The sequence below is a fragment of the Chiloscyllium punctatum genome, chromosome 32 (genome assembly GCF_047496795.1).
Source record: "Chiloscyllium punctatum isolate Juve2018m chromosome 32, sChiPun1.3, whole genome shotgun sequence".
In the NCBI taxonomy this organism is placed as follows: Eukaryota; Metazoa; Chordata; class Chondrichthyes; order Orectolobiformes; family Hemiscylliidae; genus Chiloscyllium; species Chiloscyllium punctatum.
In genome coordinates this window covers 40,835,237-40,852,357 of record NC_092770.1, presented here as the reverse complement: position 1 = coordinate 40,852,357, position 17,121 = coordinate 40,835,237, and the positions used below count along the sequence as shown (strand labels likewise).

At 38.9% G+C, this 17,121-nt stretch overlaps 1 protein-coding gene across 5 annotated transcripts in view; it reads right to left on the bottom strand.

The window, feature by feature from the left end:
* Nucleotides 1-17,121, bottom strand: part of chrm2a (cholinergic receptor, muscarinic 2a) — a 79,679-nt gene that overhangs the window by 42,184 nt on the left and 20,374 nt on the right. Inside the window, exon 3 of one of the 5 annotated variants that reach the window (XM_072552146.1) lies at nt 13,119-13,317. The exons of the other annotated variants lie outside the window; for them this stretch is intronic. The gene's annotated coding sequence lies outside the window, so the exon portion shown is untranslated. The remainder of the gene's footprint in view (nt 1-13,118; nt 13,318-17,121) is intronic. 5 annotated transcript variants of the gene reach the window in all.

Genomic DNA, 17,121 nt, shown 5'->3' with positions numbered 1-17,121 from the left:
GGCAAACAATACAATTAAGAGAACAGTGAATAGGTTGAGTGGGAACATTAATTTGAATTGATCGAGGGGGGGACAAGGGGGATTATTTTTATTTTGGGTATGGGCAGCCAGAAGTCATTTTTTTGCAAACAGGAAACCCATTACATTTCTGGTCTCCAAATTTGAGGAAAGACATTCTGGCTATTGAGGGAGTGCAGCGTAGGTTCACGAGGTCAATTCCTGGAATGGCAGGATTGCCTTACACGGAAAGACTGAAGCGACTGGGCTTGTATACCCTTGAGTTTAGAAGACTGAGAGGGGATCTGATTGAAACGTATAGGATTATGAAAGGACTGGACACTCTGGCAGGAGGGAACATATTTCCGTTGATGGGGGAATGCCGAACCAGAGGACACAACTTAAAAATACGGGGTAGACCATTTAGGACAGAGATGAGGAGAAACTACTTCACCCAGAGAGTGGTGGCTGTGTGGAATGCTCTGCCCCAGAGGACAGTGGAGGCCCAGTCTCCGGATTCATTTAAGAAAGAATTGGATAGAGCTCTTAAAGATAGTGGAGTCAAGGGGTATGGAGATAAGGCTGGAACAGGATACTGATTAGGAATGATCAGCCATGATCATATTGAATGGCGGTGCAGGCTCGAAGGGCAGAATGGCCTACTCCTGCATCTATTGTCTATTGTCTATTGTCTATTACATTTCCTTACCTGATTTCTCTTTGCAAAATTAACCTGTAGCTTATAGCTAGTAAAAGGTGAAATTATACAAATATTAGGAAATGTTCTCTTCAAAGAGAGTGATCAGTTTATGAAATAAATTTAAAGTGAGTGTAGAGATGACAACTTTGGAACCTGTCAAGAAAATGTTTGATGCAGAAATTTAAGGACATGCAGGAACTTCTGGATAATCTTTCTCCTTTCAAATTATCTTGAGAATTCACCATCATCCACTGTTGCATTATATACCTTGAAGACACTGAAGGTAATCTACAGATTCTGCACCACCATAGCCACCATTCCAAAATACGTGTAAACAGAACCTTGGAAACAATGGAGAATTCAAATTAAAGAAAAATATGACTTGATCGCATTAGAAATGTTTGAACCTTAAATAACAACTTCATGTGGAAGACAACACAACAAGAAAATCTGGGGTCGAGCAAGATATTCTACAATAGTGTTCTTAGTGGTCTGCAAACCTAACAACCTCTTTATTAAGAAAATCTAAAAAAGTGAATAAACTTAACTCAGATACTTGAAATAGACAGAGCTCAAGAAGTACTGTTAACCAGGAAATAGGATCTGTCAATTGAGGATGACTAAATGCATATTAAAATAATAAAGAAGATAACATATATATTCTGTAAATAGGAAAAAGGTTAAAAAATATTTCCATTTTATTAAAAGTAAGTGGAATGTTAAATACAAGAAATGGCTTTTGTGTTCAATATGTGCTTCACTGATCAGAAATTCCATCAAGCTGGATCAGGAATTAATGATGCAAGTAAAGGTCACCACAGTATGCTTCAAAAAGAAACTCAAAGAGTCTATCCTTGAGAACTTAGGCATTTTTGAATGTTATGCATGAACGTATAATAACTGACCATCAGTGTGAATTCAACATATTTCAATGGAACATAATTTAAATTACCAATGACAGTAAATGAAAGCACCAGCCTGATGGTGGATGTAGTTTACTGAGTCGACAAGTAGGAATGAGAGAGATGACCTATGCTGATGAATGTGAAGTTGAATACTGGTGATGTTAAAAGATGGAAAATGTAAATTGAACATGAAAGATAACCTTTCTCAGAAGACAATCTGCCCAAACATTCATACTGAGACTAATACAAGTGTCCAACTAAGAAACTTAAGCTAAAATTTTAATCGGATTCTCCCTAACACATCCATATTAAATTTGAAGCGACCTTTGTGTGGAGCCACAGAAAATGGGGGAGATACTAAATGAATATTTTGCATCAGTATTTACTGTGGAAAAGGATATGGAAGATATAGACTGTAGGGAAATAGATGGTGACATCTTGCAAAATGTCCAGATTACAGAGGAGGAAGTGTCTTGAAACGGTTAAAAGTGGATAAATCTCCAGGACCTGATCAGGTGTACCTGCGAACTCTGTGGGAAGCTAGAGAAGTGATTGCTGGGCCACTTGCTGAGATATTTGTATCATCGATAGTCACAGGTGAGGTGCCAGAAGACTGGAGGTTGGCAAACGTGGTGCCACTGTTTAAGAAGGGCAGAAAAGACAAGCCAGGGAACTATAGACCAGTGAGCCTGACCTCGGTGGTGGGCAAGTTGTTGGAGGGAATCCTGAGGGACAGGATGTACACGTATTTGGAAAGGCAAGGACTGATTCAAGATAGTCAACATGGCTTTGTGCGTGGGAAATCATGTCTCACAAGCTTGATTGAGTTTTTTGAAGAAGTAACAAAGAAGATTGACGAGGGCAGAGCAGTAGATGTGATCTATATGGACTTTAGTTAGGCGTTAGACAAGGTTCCCTATGGGAGACTGATTAGCAAGGTTAGATCTCATGGAATACAGGGAGAACTAGCCATTTGGATATAGAATTGGCTCAAAGGTAGAAGACAGAGGGTGGTGGTGGAGGCCTGTGACCAGTGGAGTGCCACAAGGATCGGTGCTGGGCCCTCTACTTTTTGACATTTACATAAATGATTTGGATGCGAGCATAAGAGGTACAGTTAGCAAGTTTGCAGATGATGCCAAAATTGGAGGTGTAGTGGGCAGCGAAGAGGGTTACCTCAGATTACAACAGGATCTGGACCAGATGGGCTAATGGGCCGAGAAGTGACAGATGGAGTTTAATTCAGATAAATCCGAGGTGCTGCATTTTGGGAAAGCAAATCTTAGCAGGACTTATACACTTAATGGTAAGGTCCTAGGGACTGTTGCTGAACAAAGAGACCTTGGAGTGCAGGTTCATTGCTCCTTGAAAGTGGAGTCGCAAGTAGATACAATAGTGAAGAAGGCGTTTGTTATACTTTCCTTTATTGGTCAGAGTATTGAGTACAGGAGTTGGGAGGTGATGTTACGGCTGTACAGGACATTGGTTAGGCCACTGTTGGAATACTGCATGCAATTCTCGTCTCCATCCTATCAGAAAGATGTTGTTAAACTTGAATGGGTTCAGAAAAGACTTACAAGGATGTTGCCAGGGTTGGAGGTTCTGAGTTACAGGGAGAGGCTGAACAGGCTGGGGCTGTTTTCCCTGGAGCATCGGAGGCTGAGGGGTGACCTTATAGAGGTTTACAAAATTATGAGGGGCATGGATGGGATAAATAGACAAAGTCTTTTCCCTGGGGTCGGGGAGTCCAGAACTAGAGGGCATAGGTTTAGGATGAGAGGGGAAAGATATAAAAGAGACCCAAGGGGCAACCTTTTCATGCAGAAGGTAATACGTGTATGGAATGAGCTGCCAGAGGATGTGGTGGAGGCTGGTACAATTGCAACATTTAAGAGGCATTTGGATGGGTATATGAATAGGAAGGGTTTGGAGGGATATGGGCTGGGTGCTGGCAGGCGGGACTAGATTGGGTTGGGATATCCGGTCGGCATGGATGGGTTGGACCGAAAGGTCTGTTTCCATGCTGTACACCTCTATGACTCTATGACTCTATGACTTCATGTTAATAAACTCATCTGGAGATGAATGCCTGACACACCACATCCATTGACTCAGAGATTAGTTTAAGACCATCTCTAATAGACTGACACGCACAACATGTGATGTTATTTCTTCACTTGCAGTCCTTTCTACTTTATTTTTCTGATCACTGAATGACTCAGCTATTGAAGTCATTCTTTCTCCTTGACAGAGGCACGAGGCTCCCCTGAAGGCTCAGGAGTAATGAATCTGTTTTTGTAAAATGAAGTCACACAAATCAGGACAGCCTACAATCCATAATTTATACTGAATTAGCTCATCTCAGTTGTGACACTGAACAGACAATGAGAATATTAAAATGTCATGGATAAAAAACTACTTAGCTCCAACTCATTCAGCATAGAAACTAATCCATTTTTAGTGTTCTTAATGTACCTGAAAAATGATCAGTTTTTAAGTAATGATATTTTTATTTTTTTTAAATTGACAGCTCACTAATGTAGGAACCAGATTGATTGGCACCCCATCCACCACTCACTCCATCACTGATGTAGAGTGGCAGCATTTTGTACAAGATGTACTCTAGCAGCTCATCTAGTCTCCTTCAAAGTCCACAATCTCTAGAACCTAAATGGGCAAAGGCAGTAGATGCATAGAAACACCATCACCTGTGAGTTTCCCTCCACATCATACACTTTACAGACTTAGAACAATATCGCCATTCCCTCACTGTTGCTTGGTTACAATCTTGAAACTCACTTCCAAACAGCACTGTGACTGACCCCACACCTCAAAAATTTCAGTGTCACCTTTAAAACTTTGAACAAATCATCCTTTAACCATTTACATTCATGCTAGAAACTGACCGAGCGTACTGCCTCCTCCTGATATAACATACAGAGTCCAGGTAAATATTGGTAAATCTACATCCAAACAGTCCACAAAAAGTGAAGATTGGGGACAATATTTCATTCTCATTAACACTCAACACTGGAGCCCCCCCAGGGATATGTACTCAGCCCCCTACTGTACTCTCTGTATACCCATGTCTGCGTTGCCAAATACCAGACTAATGCCACTTATAAGTTCACTGATGACACCACCATAGTCAGTCGAATCTCAGATGGCAATGAAACAGACTACAGACGGGAGGTGGAAGACCTGGAAAAATGGTGCACTGAGAACAGCCTAGCTTTCAATGCCGACAAAGCCAAAAGACTCATTATTGGCTTTTGGTGGGATGTTACTCACACCCCCCTACACATTAACAGCAGAAGTGGAACGTGTGGAGAGTGTCAAACTCCTGGGAGTGGTCATCCACAACAAGCTTTCTTGGACTCTTCATGTGGACGCACTGCTTACAAAGGCCCAACAATGTCTTTTCTTCCTCAGACAACTGAGGAAATTTGGCATGACAGCGAATACCCTTGCCAACCTTTATAGGTGTGCCATCGAGAACATTCTGTCTGGATGTATCACTACCTGGTATGGCAACTGTACCACTCAAGATCGGAGATAGTTACAGGGAGTGGTGAACTTGGCCCGAAAAATCACAAAGGCCATCTACCAGGCCCGCTGTCAAGGAAAGGCCGCCAGCATTCTCAAAGATCCATCCCACCCCGGCAATGCTTTTCTACAACCTCTACCATCGGGGAGAAGGTACAGAAGCCTGAACACACTCACCAGCCGGTTTTAGAACAGTTTCTACCCTACTGTTGTTAGAATACTGAATGGACTCATAAGCTCTTAACATTCGCCTGTACCTGTATTTTTGTTTTTGTCACTGTTTATCTATTATTTACTGATCTATCCTACTTAACTATGCGATCTGCCTGTATTGCTCACGAGACAAAACTTTTCACTGTGCCTTGGTACACGTGATAATAAATGCAATTCAATTCAATTCAATTAGGAATGGCTAATATTGCATGGCCTATCCAGCGATGCCCCCATCCAATAAACAAATTTTTAAAAAAGGAGTAAGTAATTATTGCCTCTTGAGACAGTTTCAACATGGCCTAACTCTATATACCTGTCTTTGCCCCAAAATCCTGAATATCCTTGATGAAATTTTGCTATCCAATCTCAGAATTAAAATATACAATTAATAACCATTTGTGGAAGAGATTTCCAAATTTTTATCACTCTGTGTGTTGAAGCGTTTGCTAATTCCAATCCTGAAAGATCTAGCATTAACTTTTAAACAATGTTTCCTAGTCCTACACTTTCCAAATATCAGAAAGTAGTTTCTCTCTATCCATCCTGTAGGTTCCATGATACTTTTAAAACTTTGAACAAATCATCCTTTAACCATTTACATTCATGCTAGAAACCTAGCGAGCGTACTGCCTCCTCCTGATATAACATACAGAGTCCAGGTAAATGTTGGTAAATCTACATCCAATGATGTATTTTATTTTTCCTAAGGCTTGGTACCCAGAACTGCTCACATTAATTCATGTCAGCTCGAAACAAGGCTTTGTACAGCTGAAGCATGATTTTTAACTTCATACTTTCTAGTCCTATTAATATAATGGTCCACATTCCATTAGCATTTTTAATTATTTTATTTACCTCTTCCCAAGTCTCTTTGGATTTCCACTGTTTGCAGCTTTTCACCATTTAGAAACTATTGATCCCTTTTAGCTTTTATGCTTATATTGAGATACATTGCCACAGTCTTGCCCATTCACTAGATCACTCTGCAATGTAATGTTTCCATTTACACAGCTTGCAGTGCCACCAATCTATGTGTCATCAGTGAATTTATGTGGTTTCCTATTCAATTATCTAACGATCATTAAAAAAAATGAATAGTGTAAGCCCAACACAGATCATAATGCACCACTAGTAAAATTCTACTTATTAAAGTGTCTGCAAAATACCTACTACCAACTATATCTTCTCTCTGTGCTCCATCACTCAAGCAATTTCTGAACCAAGTGAATAATTTGTCTTTAATTTCATGCGCTGCAACTTTAACCAACAGTATTTCAAGGAGTCTTTATCAAATATCTTCTGTTTTCCATCATCTCTTCTTTTCTTACAGACTGGTAATGTAGTTCCACTGCAAAAGCACCATGACTCTTGTTTTTTGAGTGCTATACATTAAACTAACATGGAAAGTCAGTCAGTTTATGTGTACAAATTCTCACAATCCTTCATGAAGAAAAGCAATTCACTAAAATTCTCATTCCTCAATACCAAGTGGAAACAGAGCCTTCATTATGATAGGCAAGTAATTACAGCAGTCCACGCTACAAAACTAGTCGTAGAGATATACAGCATGGAAATAGACCCTTCGATCCAACTAGTCCATGTCAACCAGATATCCTAAATTAATCTAATCCCACATGCCAACATTTGGCCTATATCCCTTTAGATCCTTCCTATTCATAAACCTGACCAAATGCTTTTTAGAAGTTGTAATTGTATGTACCTCCATCACTTCTCCCACCAGCTCATTCCACATACACACACCACCCTCTATGTGATAACATTGCCCCTTAGGTCCCTCTTAAATCTTTCTGCTCTCACCTTAAACCTATGCCTTCTAGTTTTGGACTCCTCTACCCTGAGAAAAGACCTTGATTATTCACCCTATCCATGCCGCTCATGATTTTATAAACTTCTATTAGATCACCCCTCAGCCTCCAATGCTCCAGGGAAAATAACCCCAGCTTATTCAGCCTTTCCCAATAGCTCAAAACTTCCCATCATAGCAACATCCTTGTAAATATTTTCTGAACCCTTTCAAGTTTCACAAAATCTTTCCTAAAGCAGGGAGACCAGAATTGTATGCAATATTCCAAAAGAGGCCTAACCAATGTCCTGTACAGCCACAGCATGACCTCCCATTGATCACTTGAATTAAGCTCCTAGGTATTTCCATTTGCTTTAGTACCACTTCATGTGAGCAAGTTCAGATTAGTGAGATAGAGGTAACATAAAGAATACACATAAAGACTGAGCAGAAGATTACTTCATAAATATAGTGTGAGAGTTTTATTGTTCATTTATATCTGTGATACAATGTCAGGCAATAAGGGTTGTAAGTCTCTACTGGGCTGGAAGCAATTTTATTTAATCAGTTAATCATATAAAATGTTCATGTGTGTACAATTGCAAATGCCAGCCTATTGGTTATACTGCATCTGTCTGGGTGATTAATGCCATTTCCAGCACTGACAAATGAAACTGGGAGTTCAGGTTGTCCTCTTTGCTTAGGTGATTTTATGTACAATACTGTGAACAAAATATTTATTAAAATCAAATATTAAATTTAATTGATTGACTCACAATGTTAAAGAAAGAAGTTATGTCTGGAAAATGGAATAGCAAAAAGGAGAGAAAATGTTCTATTTGCATTAGATTGGAAGGGAAATGCTTATATGAACCCAACATAATGACCTAGATGGACCATCAGAGAAACATTTCCTTTTTCTCAGCTATTAAAAAACCAAAGTAACATTTTATTTAAAATATGAAGTAGCAGATGTTTTTGGGTTCTTGAATCAGTCTTCTTATTCCACCGAAATATTTATTATGATTCTTTTATTCATGAAAAATACCATTACTTGCTTAAAATTAACCTATTATGGTGGCTAAAGGTTGACAGAAATGACAATCTATTGTGAACTCCTAGCTCATAGTATATAATAGATTTGTGGTATAATCTAAACATTGAATGCTGGTTTATAACAATGTGGTTAATTTATCAATATTCACTTCACGCACGCAAGAAGTCCTGTGCCAAACATTCTGATGAAGTGAGAATTGAATCTATAGGTTATGTCAGGACTGAAATGATCTTCAGTCTAAATATAAACACGAGGATTCCATTGCTGCTAGAAGATCAGATGCTAACAAAGTGGGTTATATGGGTCAGATTTGAGTCTATAATGACTCTTTACAGAACCTCTTAATATTAAAAGATGCTGTACTTTGATGCAAGCACTTGCAAATGTAATATTTTGAACAAAAGGTATTCATCACTGTTGTAACCTACTAAAACAAATTAGTCAGAGTACTGATAGCTAGTTTAGCATGAAGTTAAACATAGTAGTTACAATACAGCTCTCAGTAATATAGCAAATAAAGACGTAATTTGCAGCGGAAAGTAAGATAAATAATAAGTTATTTTAAAAAATTAATATTGGACAAAGAAATAATTTCAGCCTCTATCTCTTCTTTCCTGACTCAGTAACTGACACTGCATTATGATTCAATGGTACCAACAAGCTTTGATATCTCACCTAAATAATCATTCTTATGACTGTAAACTTTTGAAAGAATTTGATGTTGAACCAAAACATTGACTAATTCTTGCATATGTACCTTCTAACAAAGTGACTGGAAAATAAACAGGTATAGAAATTTGACATATGTTTCCTCATATAGTTGAAAAGCTTGTGAGTGATTATAGTTTTTCTTCCACTGCCTGTACTAGAATAGGTTCATGCAATATAGATTATAGATATACCTAATTCTAATTTAATCTATATTCAAACAGAATTCATTCCTGTAAACTGGTAAGCATGCATAGAATATCTGAATAAAATAATTATCTCCTAGATGGTTTTTAATCTATCATCAAAAGTGAAATGTTTGAATTTCCATGTATCTGAATTGTTGACTGACGCATATAATGGTATTTTCAGTATTATAGTATACAAAGGAGAACCAGTGGTTGTAGTCTATTTGGATTTTGGAAAAATATTCAGTAGTGTTACTGTACAAGTCAACAGTTCATGGCGTTGGAGCAATATCTTTCAATCAAGGATTGGCTAACTAACAGATAACCAATAGAGGCATAGAGTCATAGAGATGTACAGCATGGGAGCAGACCCTTTGGCCCAACTCATCCATGCTGACCAGATATCCCAACCTAATCTAGTTCCACTTGCCAGCACCCAGTCCATAATTCTCCAAAACCTTCCTATTCATATACCCATCTAAATGCCTTTTAAATGTTGCAATGTACCAGCCTCCATCACTTCATCTGGCAGCTCAATCCACATACACTCCACCCTCTGCGTGAAAAGGTTGCCCCTTAGGTCTCTTTTATAACTTTTCCCTCTCACCCTAAACTTATGCCCTCCAATTCAGGACTCTCCCATCCCAGGGAAAAGATCTTGTCTATTTACCCTATCCATGCCCCTCATGTTTTTATAAACCTCTATAAGGTCACCCCTCAGCCTCCGACGCTCCAGGCAAAACAGCCCCAACCTGTTCAACCTCTCCCTATAGCTCAAATCCTCCAACTCTGGCAACATCCTTGTACATCTTTTCTGAACCTTTCAGACCAGAGTTGCATGCAAAATTCCAAAAGTGGCCTAACTAACGTCCTGTGCAGCCACAACATGACCTCCCAACACCTAAGCTCATACTCTGATCAATAAAGGAAAGCATAACAAATGCCTTCACTACCCTATCGACCTGCGACTCTACTTTTAAGGACTATGAACCTGCACTCCAAGGTCTCTTTTTATCAGCGACACCCCTAGGACCTTACCACAAAGTACATAAGTCCTGCTAAGACTTGGTTTCCCAAGATGCAACACCACACATTTATGTAAATTGAAGTCCCTCCGTCACTCCTCAGCCAACTGGCCCATTTGATCAAGATCCCGTTGTAATCGGAGGTAACCTTCTTCACTGTCCACTACACCTCCAATTTCGCTGTCATCTGCAAACTTACTAACTATACCTCTTATGCTCACATCGAAATCATTTATGTAAATGATGAAAAGTAGTGGACCCAGCATAGTTGGAAGAAGTGCAAAAGCCGATACAAAAACAGTGAATAAGCTCACTGGACTTGAAATCCTAACTCTATTTATCTCTCTGCGGACTCTGCCAGACCTGTTGAGTTTCCCAGTACTTCGATTTTGTTTCAAATCTTCAGCATCTGCAGTTCTTTTTTTAAATTTGATTTGGCTCACCTTCAGGTTGTGAAAATAATGAAGTATCACTTTGTCGGTGTGTCAGTTAGTAACAAACAATATTAATGACTTGGATGAAGGGACTGATGCATTATAACCAGATTTACTGATGGTATGAAGACTGAAGAGAGTATAAGCAAACTACTAAACAATATAGAAAGGTTAAATGAGTGGCCAAAAGGTCTGTCAGCTGTAGTGCAATGTGGGAAATGAGATCATCCACGTTAGGAAGAATAGAAAAGTAAACTATTAATCAAGTAGGGAAAGACTAAATACTGCAGTACAGAGGGAACTGAATGTCCTTGTGTTGTATATAAACTACAAGAGGTTCAGAATCTGATTTTTAAATTGTTAACAAGTTAGCCTTTCACCTGTGGCACAGTTGATTTTTATGTAAGGACATTTTCTTTGTAGTTTCTGCTGTTTGTGTATCTGTAGTGTAGAAATAACACTCTATTTATAACTTTGGGGAAAATGAAGTTTTCTTTTGCCATTAATACTCAAAGACAGGGATATTCCTTAAATTTGCTGCTGAGTTGGGACACGTTCAATATTTGAATCGTATAATCCTCTTGACTACTTACATCTCCTTTTAAGTGGATGCCTATGATGATTTTTAAAGCCAATAGCCTATTGTTGTATCAGCTGATTTTGGATAACAGTAGGATCATTGGAATTGTTGTAATGGAGTCAAAATTTAACAATAATGTCAAAGAATTTTGGCACTTTTTGAGAAAGTGCCAATAACTGTAAAATGTTATGCAGTCACTTAAGAAATTCCAAATGATGTCAGAAATCTGAGTATTTTTCTATGCACACCCCATTCTATTGTTGTCTGGATGATTACCAGCTCTGATTATCATGTCTGTCCCTGCTCCTCAATCAAATGAGGTTTTTTTTCCCCTGTATCAGTACTGCTGTCCACCACCACTTGTATACATTCATGGCATAAATGTTTTTCAGCATTCCAGAGAAATATTTGCCCTTTTCTCTCTTTTGTGCTTCACAAGCTAAAGGATATCTACTGGCTGGTGGAATGCTTCTCCTATTGGTTAGCATAGTAAGTCATGTGTTAAGAAGACTCAAATCTTCATTTTCCCCCTTTAACCATCCTGTAGTGTTTTTTGAACGAGATTGCCAGTTGGTGGTGAATGAAGGACACTCGCCTATCAATATGAAAAAAAATGTCCTCTGGAATGCAGAAAAGGATGTTGAGGGAAAAAAGGAAGTGAATGAAAATATCCCACAGATGCAAGATGCTTAACATTAGAACAACAAGATTTAGCTGTAGAACATAAAGTTTTACATGTTGGCATGTAGCTTGAAAGCTCTTGAATCATATGGGAAATTTGATTTTACTTACAGAAAGATGGAATATAAAATGTGAAATTTCTTCAAGACATTAATTGAAATTTTTAAGTGCAGCTGAGGGGACTTCATTATAGAAAGAATAAGGGCGTTTTAAGAAGGCCGCTTTGCTTAGAGTATGAGATCAAGGTTAGAGATTATAATTTTGAAGAAAGGCTCCACCAATGTTTGGCTTCTTCCACCAGACCAAAGGGTTAAGATTTTTCAGTGAAGACTTGAGATGGTTAACTAGTGAAAGATTGATCACATTTGAAATGAGTCGGGAGATTAAGGTTGAAATAATGGGAGATATTTTCACAGGGCTGTTATTTCTCAGATTCAAGGGGTGTCAAAATAAAGTTTACTTTTGTATTGTGAATATATTAGCGTTATAATTTAGATTAGCAGATCCACAAATAATCTATTTGGAATATAGCCTTGCAACCAAAGTAATTGGCGACCAGTTGTATTATTACATGAAATATTTTAAACAAGTAATTATTGAGTAGGTATGTTATTTTTAAAAATGTCCAAATATTTGATAAGGGCACACAACTGGTATGGGAAAATGGCTTATGTATTAACTTCAGTTATAGAGCTGGCAGAATGTAGCAAAGGCCTCCTGTATTTAAATCTAACACTCTCTTTTGTAATGTAACATACTCTTTTGAGTATTTAAAGCTCCTTGAAATATGTGACATAATGAATTATTTATTGATTTTGGATTTCAAAACAAATTTCTACAATTGTATCAGGAATAAAATTTGTACAGTGGTGGGCATAAGCTGTATTCATTTCATATTTTCTCTTGATGTCCTCCACTGTGGTTACAGAGCACTTGGGAATGGTGAGGAGAATTTCGAGCATGAAAACGTAAGGAGAAAGGGAGCATCTTGAATGTTAATTCTCAGCTGGTAAGTTTGCTGGAATAACTGCATGGACTCTCAATAAATTGCTATTGTACCTCTAACTTTATATATTCATGAATATAATGTATGCTTGCAGCTACCAACAATCTAAAATGTTTAGTTTCTGGGTGACCGCCAAAACACTTAACATCTGAGAGCGTAAGCTGTTGTTCATACTTGAGTTTGCTGAAAATGAACTAAACATGTTGTTGCCTTGTATAACCACTTGCAGTCAGCAACTTAAAATTTATATTGGAGGGTAGAATATAAACGTTACTGTGTTTCAATCCAGTGCATCTGTTTCAGTGGCATGGACCGTGCAGTCAGTGACCAAATAATGCTTGCTGATGATCTCTAAGAAGCTTCTCACAAAGATCTTGTGATCCCTTTGCTACAAGTTTTCCCTTTCCCATTGTCCGCTTAAATCCAGGGCCATGTCAAGGAACTCTCCAAGCACCCAGCATCAATGACAACACCTAAAAGGATAAGCAGTCAATCAGAATCAAGTATTCTTTCAGGTAGAAAATCAAGAAGAAAAATACACTGAATTTAAAATATGATAGAACAAACTAAGCTATATATTAGTTTTTAGCATGCTATTTCTGTATTTGTAAAATGTTCTTTATTGTCACCTTGATAACTTGTTATGATCGCTCTACTTTAGTTTGTATGGTTTTGGATTACTTATTACTTTGGTTAGACCCTTATACCTGTGCAACTCTTATATCTATCATGTAATTCTAGTCATTTGGTTTGTCGCCAGCATCATCTTATTTGTTTTTCTTATAATTATCTCTGCCTCAATTGATTGGATGATAGATCATCCCTTTGTTTGTTATTCAGCTCTTGACACTTTATTCACACTGTCTGACACTCTTGATCACCTGCAGAGACCTGTTGTTCAGCCTGTTGACACTTCACTTGCACCATGTGTGTGGTCTTTTGATCTCCCTGATTGCAGGTTCTGTGCCTGAGTGCTTTGCTTTCACTTCACCTCACAAAGGAGTTTTTTGAAGAAATGATGAAGAAGATTTATGAAGGCATAGTGGTGCACATTGTCTATATGGACTTCGGTAAGGCATTCGGCATGGTTCTGCATGGTAGACTGGTTAGCAAGGTTAGATCTCATGGAATCCAGGGAGAGCAAGCAAAAGTCTTGAAGGTAGGAGACAGAGGGCACTGTTGGAAGGCTGCTTTTCAAACTTGAGGCCTGTGACCAGCGGTGTGCCACAAGGATCGGTGCGGGATCCACTGCTTTTTGTCATTTATATAAATGATTTGAATGTGAATATAGGAGAAAAAGTTTGCTGATGTCGTCAAAATTGATGGTGTAGTGGACAGCAAAGAAGGTTACCTCCAAGTTCAACAGGACCTTGATCAGATGAGCAAATGAGCATAGGACTGGCCAATAGAGTTTAATTTAGATAAATGTGAAGTGCTGCATTTTGGTACGAAAAATAAGGGCAGCACTAATACTTAATGGTGAGGTACTGGGAGTGTTACCAAACAAAGAGACCTTGGATTGCATGTTCATAGTTCCTTAGAAGTGGAGTCACAGGTTGACAGGATAGTGAAGAAGGCGTTTCGTACACTTGCTATTATTGGTCAGTGCAATGAATATAGGAACTGGGACACCATGTTGCAGGCCTCCTTTGGAGTACTGTATTCAATTCTGGTCTCCCTACCATGGGAACAATGTTGTAAAACTTGAAAGGTTCAGGAAAGTATTGCAAGGATGTTGCCACGGGTGGAAAGTTAGTCCTATAGGGAGAGGCTGGGGCTATTTTCCCTGGAGCTGACAGGTGACTTTATACAAGTTAGAAAATCATGAGGGCATGTATAGGGTGAGAGGAGGGGAGTCCGAAGCTAGAGGGCATAAGTTTAAGGTGAGAGACGAAAGATTTAAAAGGGAACTAAGGGGCACCTTTTTCACACAGACAATGGTGTGTGTATGGAATAAGCTGCCAGAGGAGATGGTGGAGGCTGTTACAATCACAACATTTAATAGATTGGATATTCATATAGGAAGGGTTTAGAGTGATATGGACAAAATGCTGGCAAATGGGACTAGATTAATTTAGGATATCTGGTTGGCATGGTCAAATTGGACCGAAGGGTTTGTTTCCAAACAGTACATCTTCATGACTATTTAAGACCCAGATGATTATGTGACATTGTGCTAGCGTTGCAGTAGAACATTCAGGAAATGGGGGTATAAATCACTTCTCAGCAGCTTGTGGAATTTAAAATCAGTTGATAGTATCAAAGGGGTCACAAAATTGATTCAGTGGTGGGAAACTATAATGGTTAATGGACAAGTTTCAAATTGGAGGAGGTTTGTAGTGGAGAATCCTGGGGTCAGCATTTTCTGCTTTACAATAATGATCTAGATCTTCAATTTCAAGGGACAAATTTGAAGTTTGTCCAAGGAGTGGGTGGATAGTCGGCAGATAAAGTTTAATTTGGAGAAGTGCAAGGTGATACGTTTTGGTAGGAAAACATGGACAGGTGGTAGAAAATAAAGGGTACGGTTGCACAAAGTGTTGCAGAAAAGATTTATCAGCATGTTGCCGGGACTGCATGGTTTGAGTTATAGAAAGAAGCTGAAGAGGCTGTAGACTTTTTCCCTGTAGAGGGGAGGCTGAGGGGTGACCTTATGGAGGTTTATAAAATCATGATGGGCACAGATAGTGTAAATCAACAAGATATTTTTCCAGGTTAGGGCAGTCCAAAACCAGGTTTAAGGACAGAGGAGAAAGACTTAAAAAGGGCCTGAGGGGTAACTTTTTCACGCAGAGGGTGATGCAAGTATGAGGAAGTGGTGAAGCTGATACAATTACAACATTTAAAAGGCATCTGGATGTATTAAGAATAGGAAGGGTTTAGAGGGTTATGGGCCAAGTGCTGGCAAATGGCACTGGATTGGATTGGAATATCAGGTTGGCATGGTTGAGTTGGACCAAAGAGTTTGTTTCCTTGCTTTATGACTCTATGACTCTTTACTACAAATGAGGCACAAACCTGGCAAGCCACAACATCATTCAGCATTTATGCTAAAACTATGGCAGCAGCATACTATACACAGAGATAGGTGAGCCACAACTAACAGATTATTTTAAAGTTGCACAGTCTTATGACTATATTCTACAGAACATAGAATGGTAGAGCACAGGCCCTGCCCATGATATTGTACCGAACCTGACACCAAATTAAACGAATCCCTTTTGTGTGCTCTTGGTCCATATTCCTTCATTCCTTGCATATTCATGAGCTTAGCTAAAAGTCACTTAAATGCTCCTATGGTATCAGCCTCCACCACGATCCCTGGCAGTACATTCCACACTCCTATCACTCTCTGGGTAAAAACCTTGCCCCTCACATCTCCTTTGAACTTTCCCCCTCACACCGTAAATGCATAGACATTTCACCTCTGGGAATAAGATTCTGACCGCCAACCCCATTTATGTACCTCATTATTTTATAGACTTCTATCAAGTCTCTCCTCAGCCTCTGCCACGCTGGAGAAAACAACCAGAGTTTTTCTAACCTCACTTATAAGTAATACCCTTTAATCCATGCAGCATCCTGGTAAACCTCTTCAGCACCGTCTCCAAAGCCTTCACATCCTTCTTATAATGTGGCGACCAAAATTGAACACAATACTCTAAATGTAGCCTAACATTATAAAGCTGCAACATGACTTCCTGACTCTTGTACTCAATTCCCCAAACAATAAAGCCAAGCACGCCATACACCTTCTTTACCACCTATCTATTTGCATGGCCAGTTTCAAGGAGCTGTCTGTACATCAACACTGTTCAGGGTCCTGCCATTCACAATATACTTTTCCCTAACATTTGATCTCCCAAAGTGCAGCATCTTACACTTACATGGATAAAACTCCATTTGCCATTTCTCTATCCATATCTCCAACTGTTCTGTATCCTGCTGTATCCTTTGACAACCTTCTACATTATCCACAACTCCACCAACATTTGTATCATCTGCAAACTAATCCATCTATGTCTTTATCCAAGTCATTTATGTATATCACAAACAGCGGAGGTCCCAATATAGATTCCAGCAGATTACCACTAGTTATGACTCATGGTGGACAACTAAACAACGATGGGGAGAAGGATACTCTATGAAATTGCTATACTCAATGATGGCAACGAGGACAAAAGACAAGAATGAATTCTTTGTAACCACCTTCAGCCAGTGTTGAGTGGATTAGCTATCTCAGTCTCCTTCTGAGGTTGTCAGCATCATGAAAACCA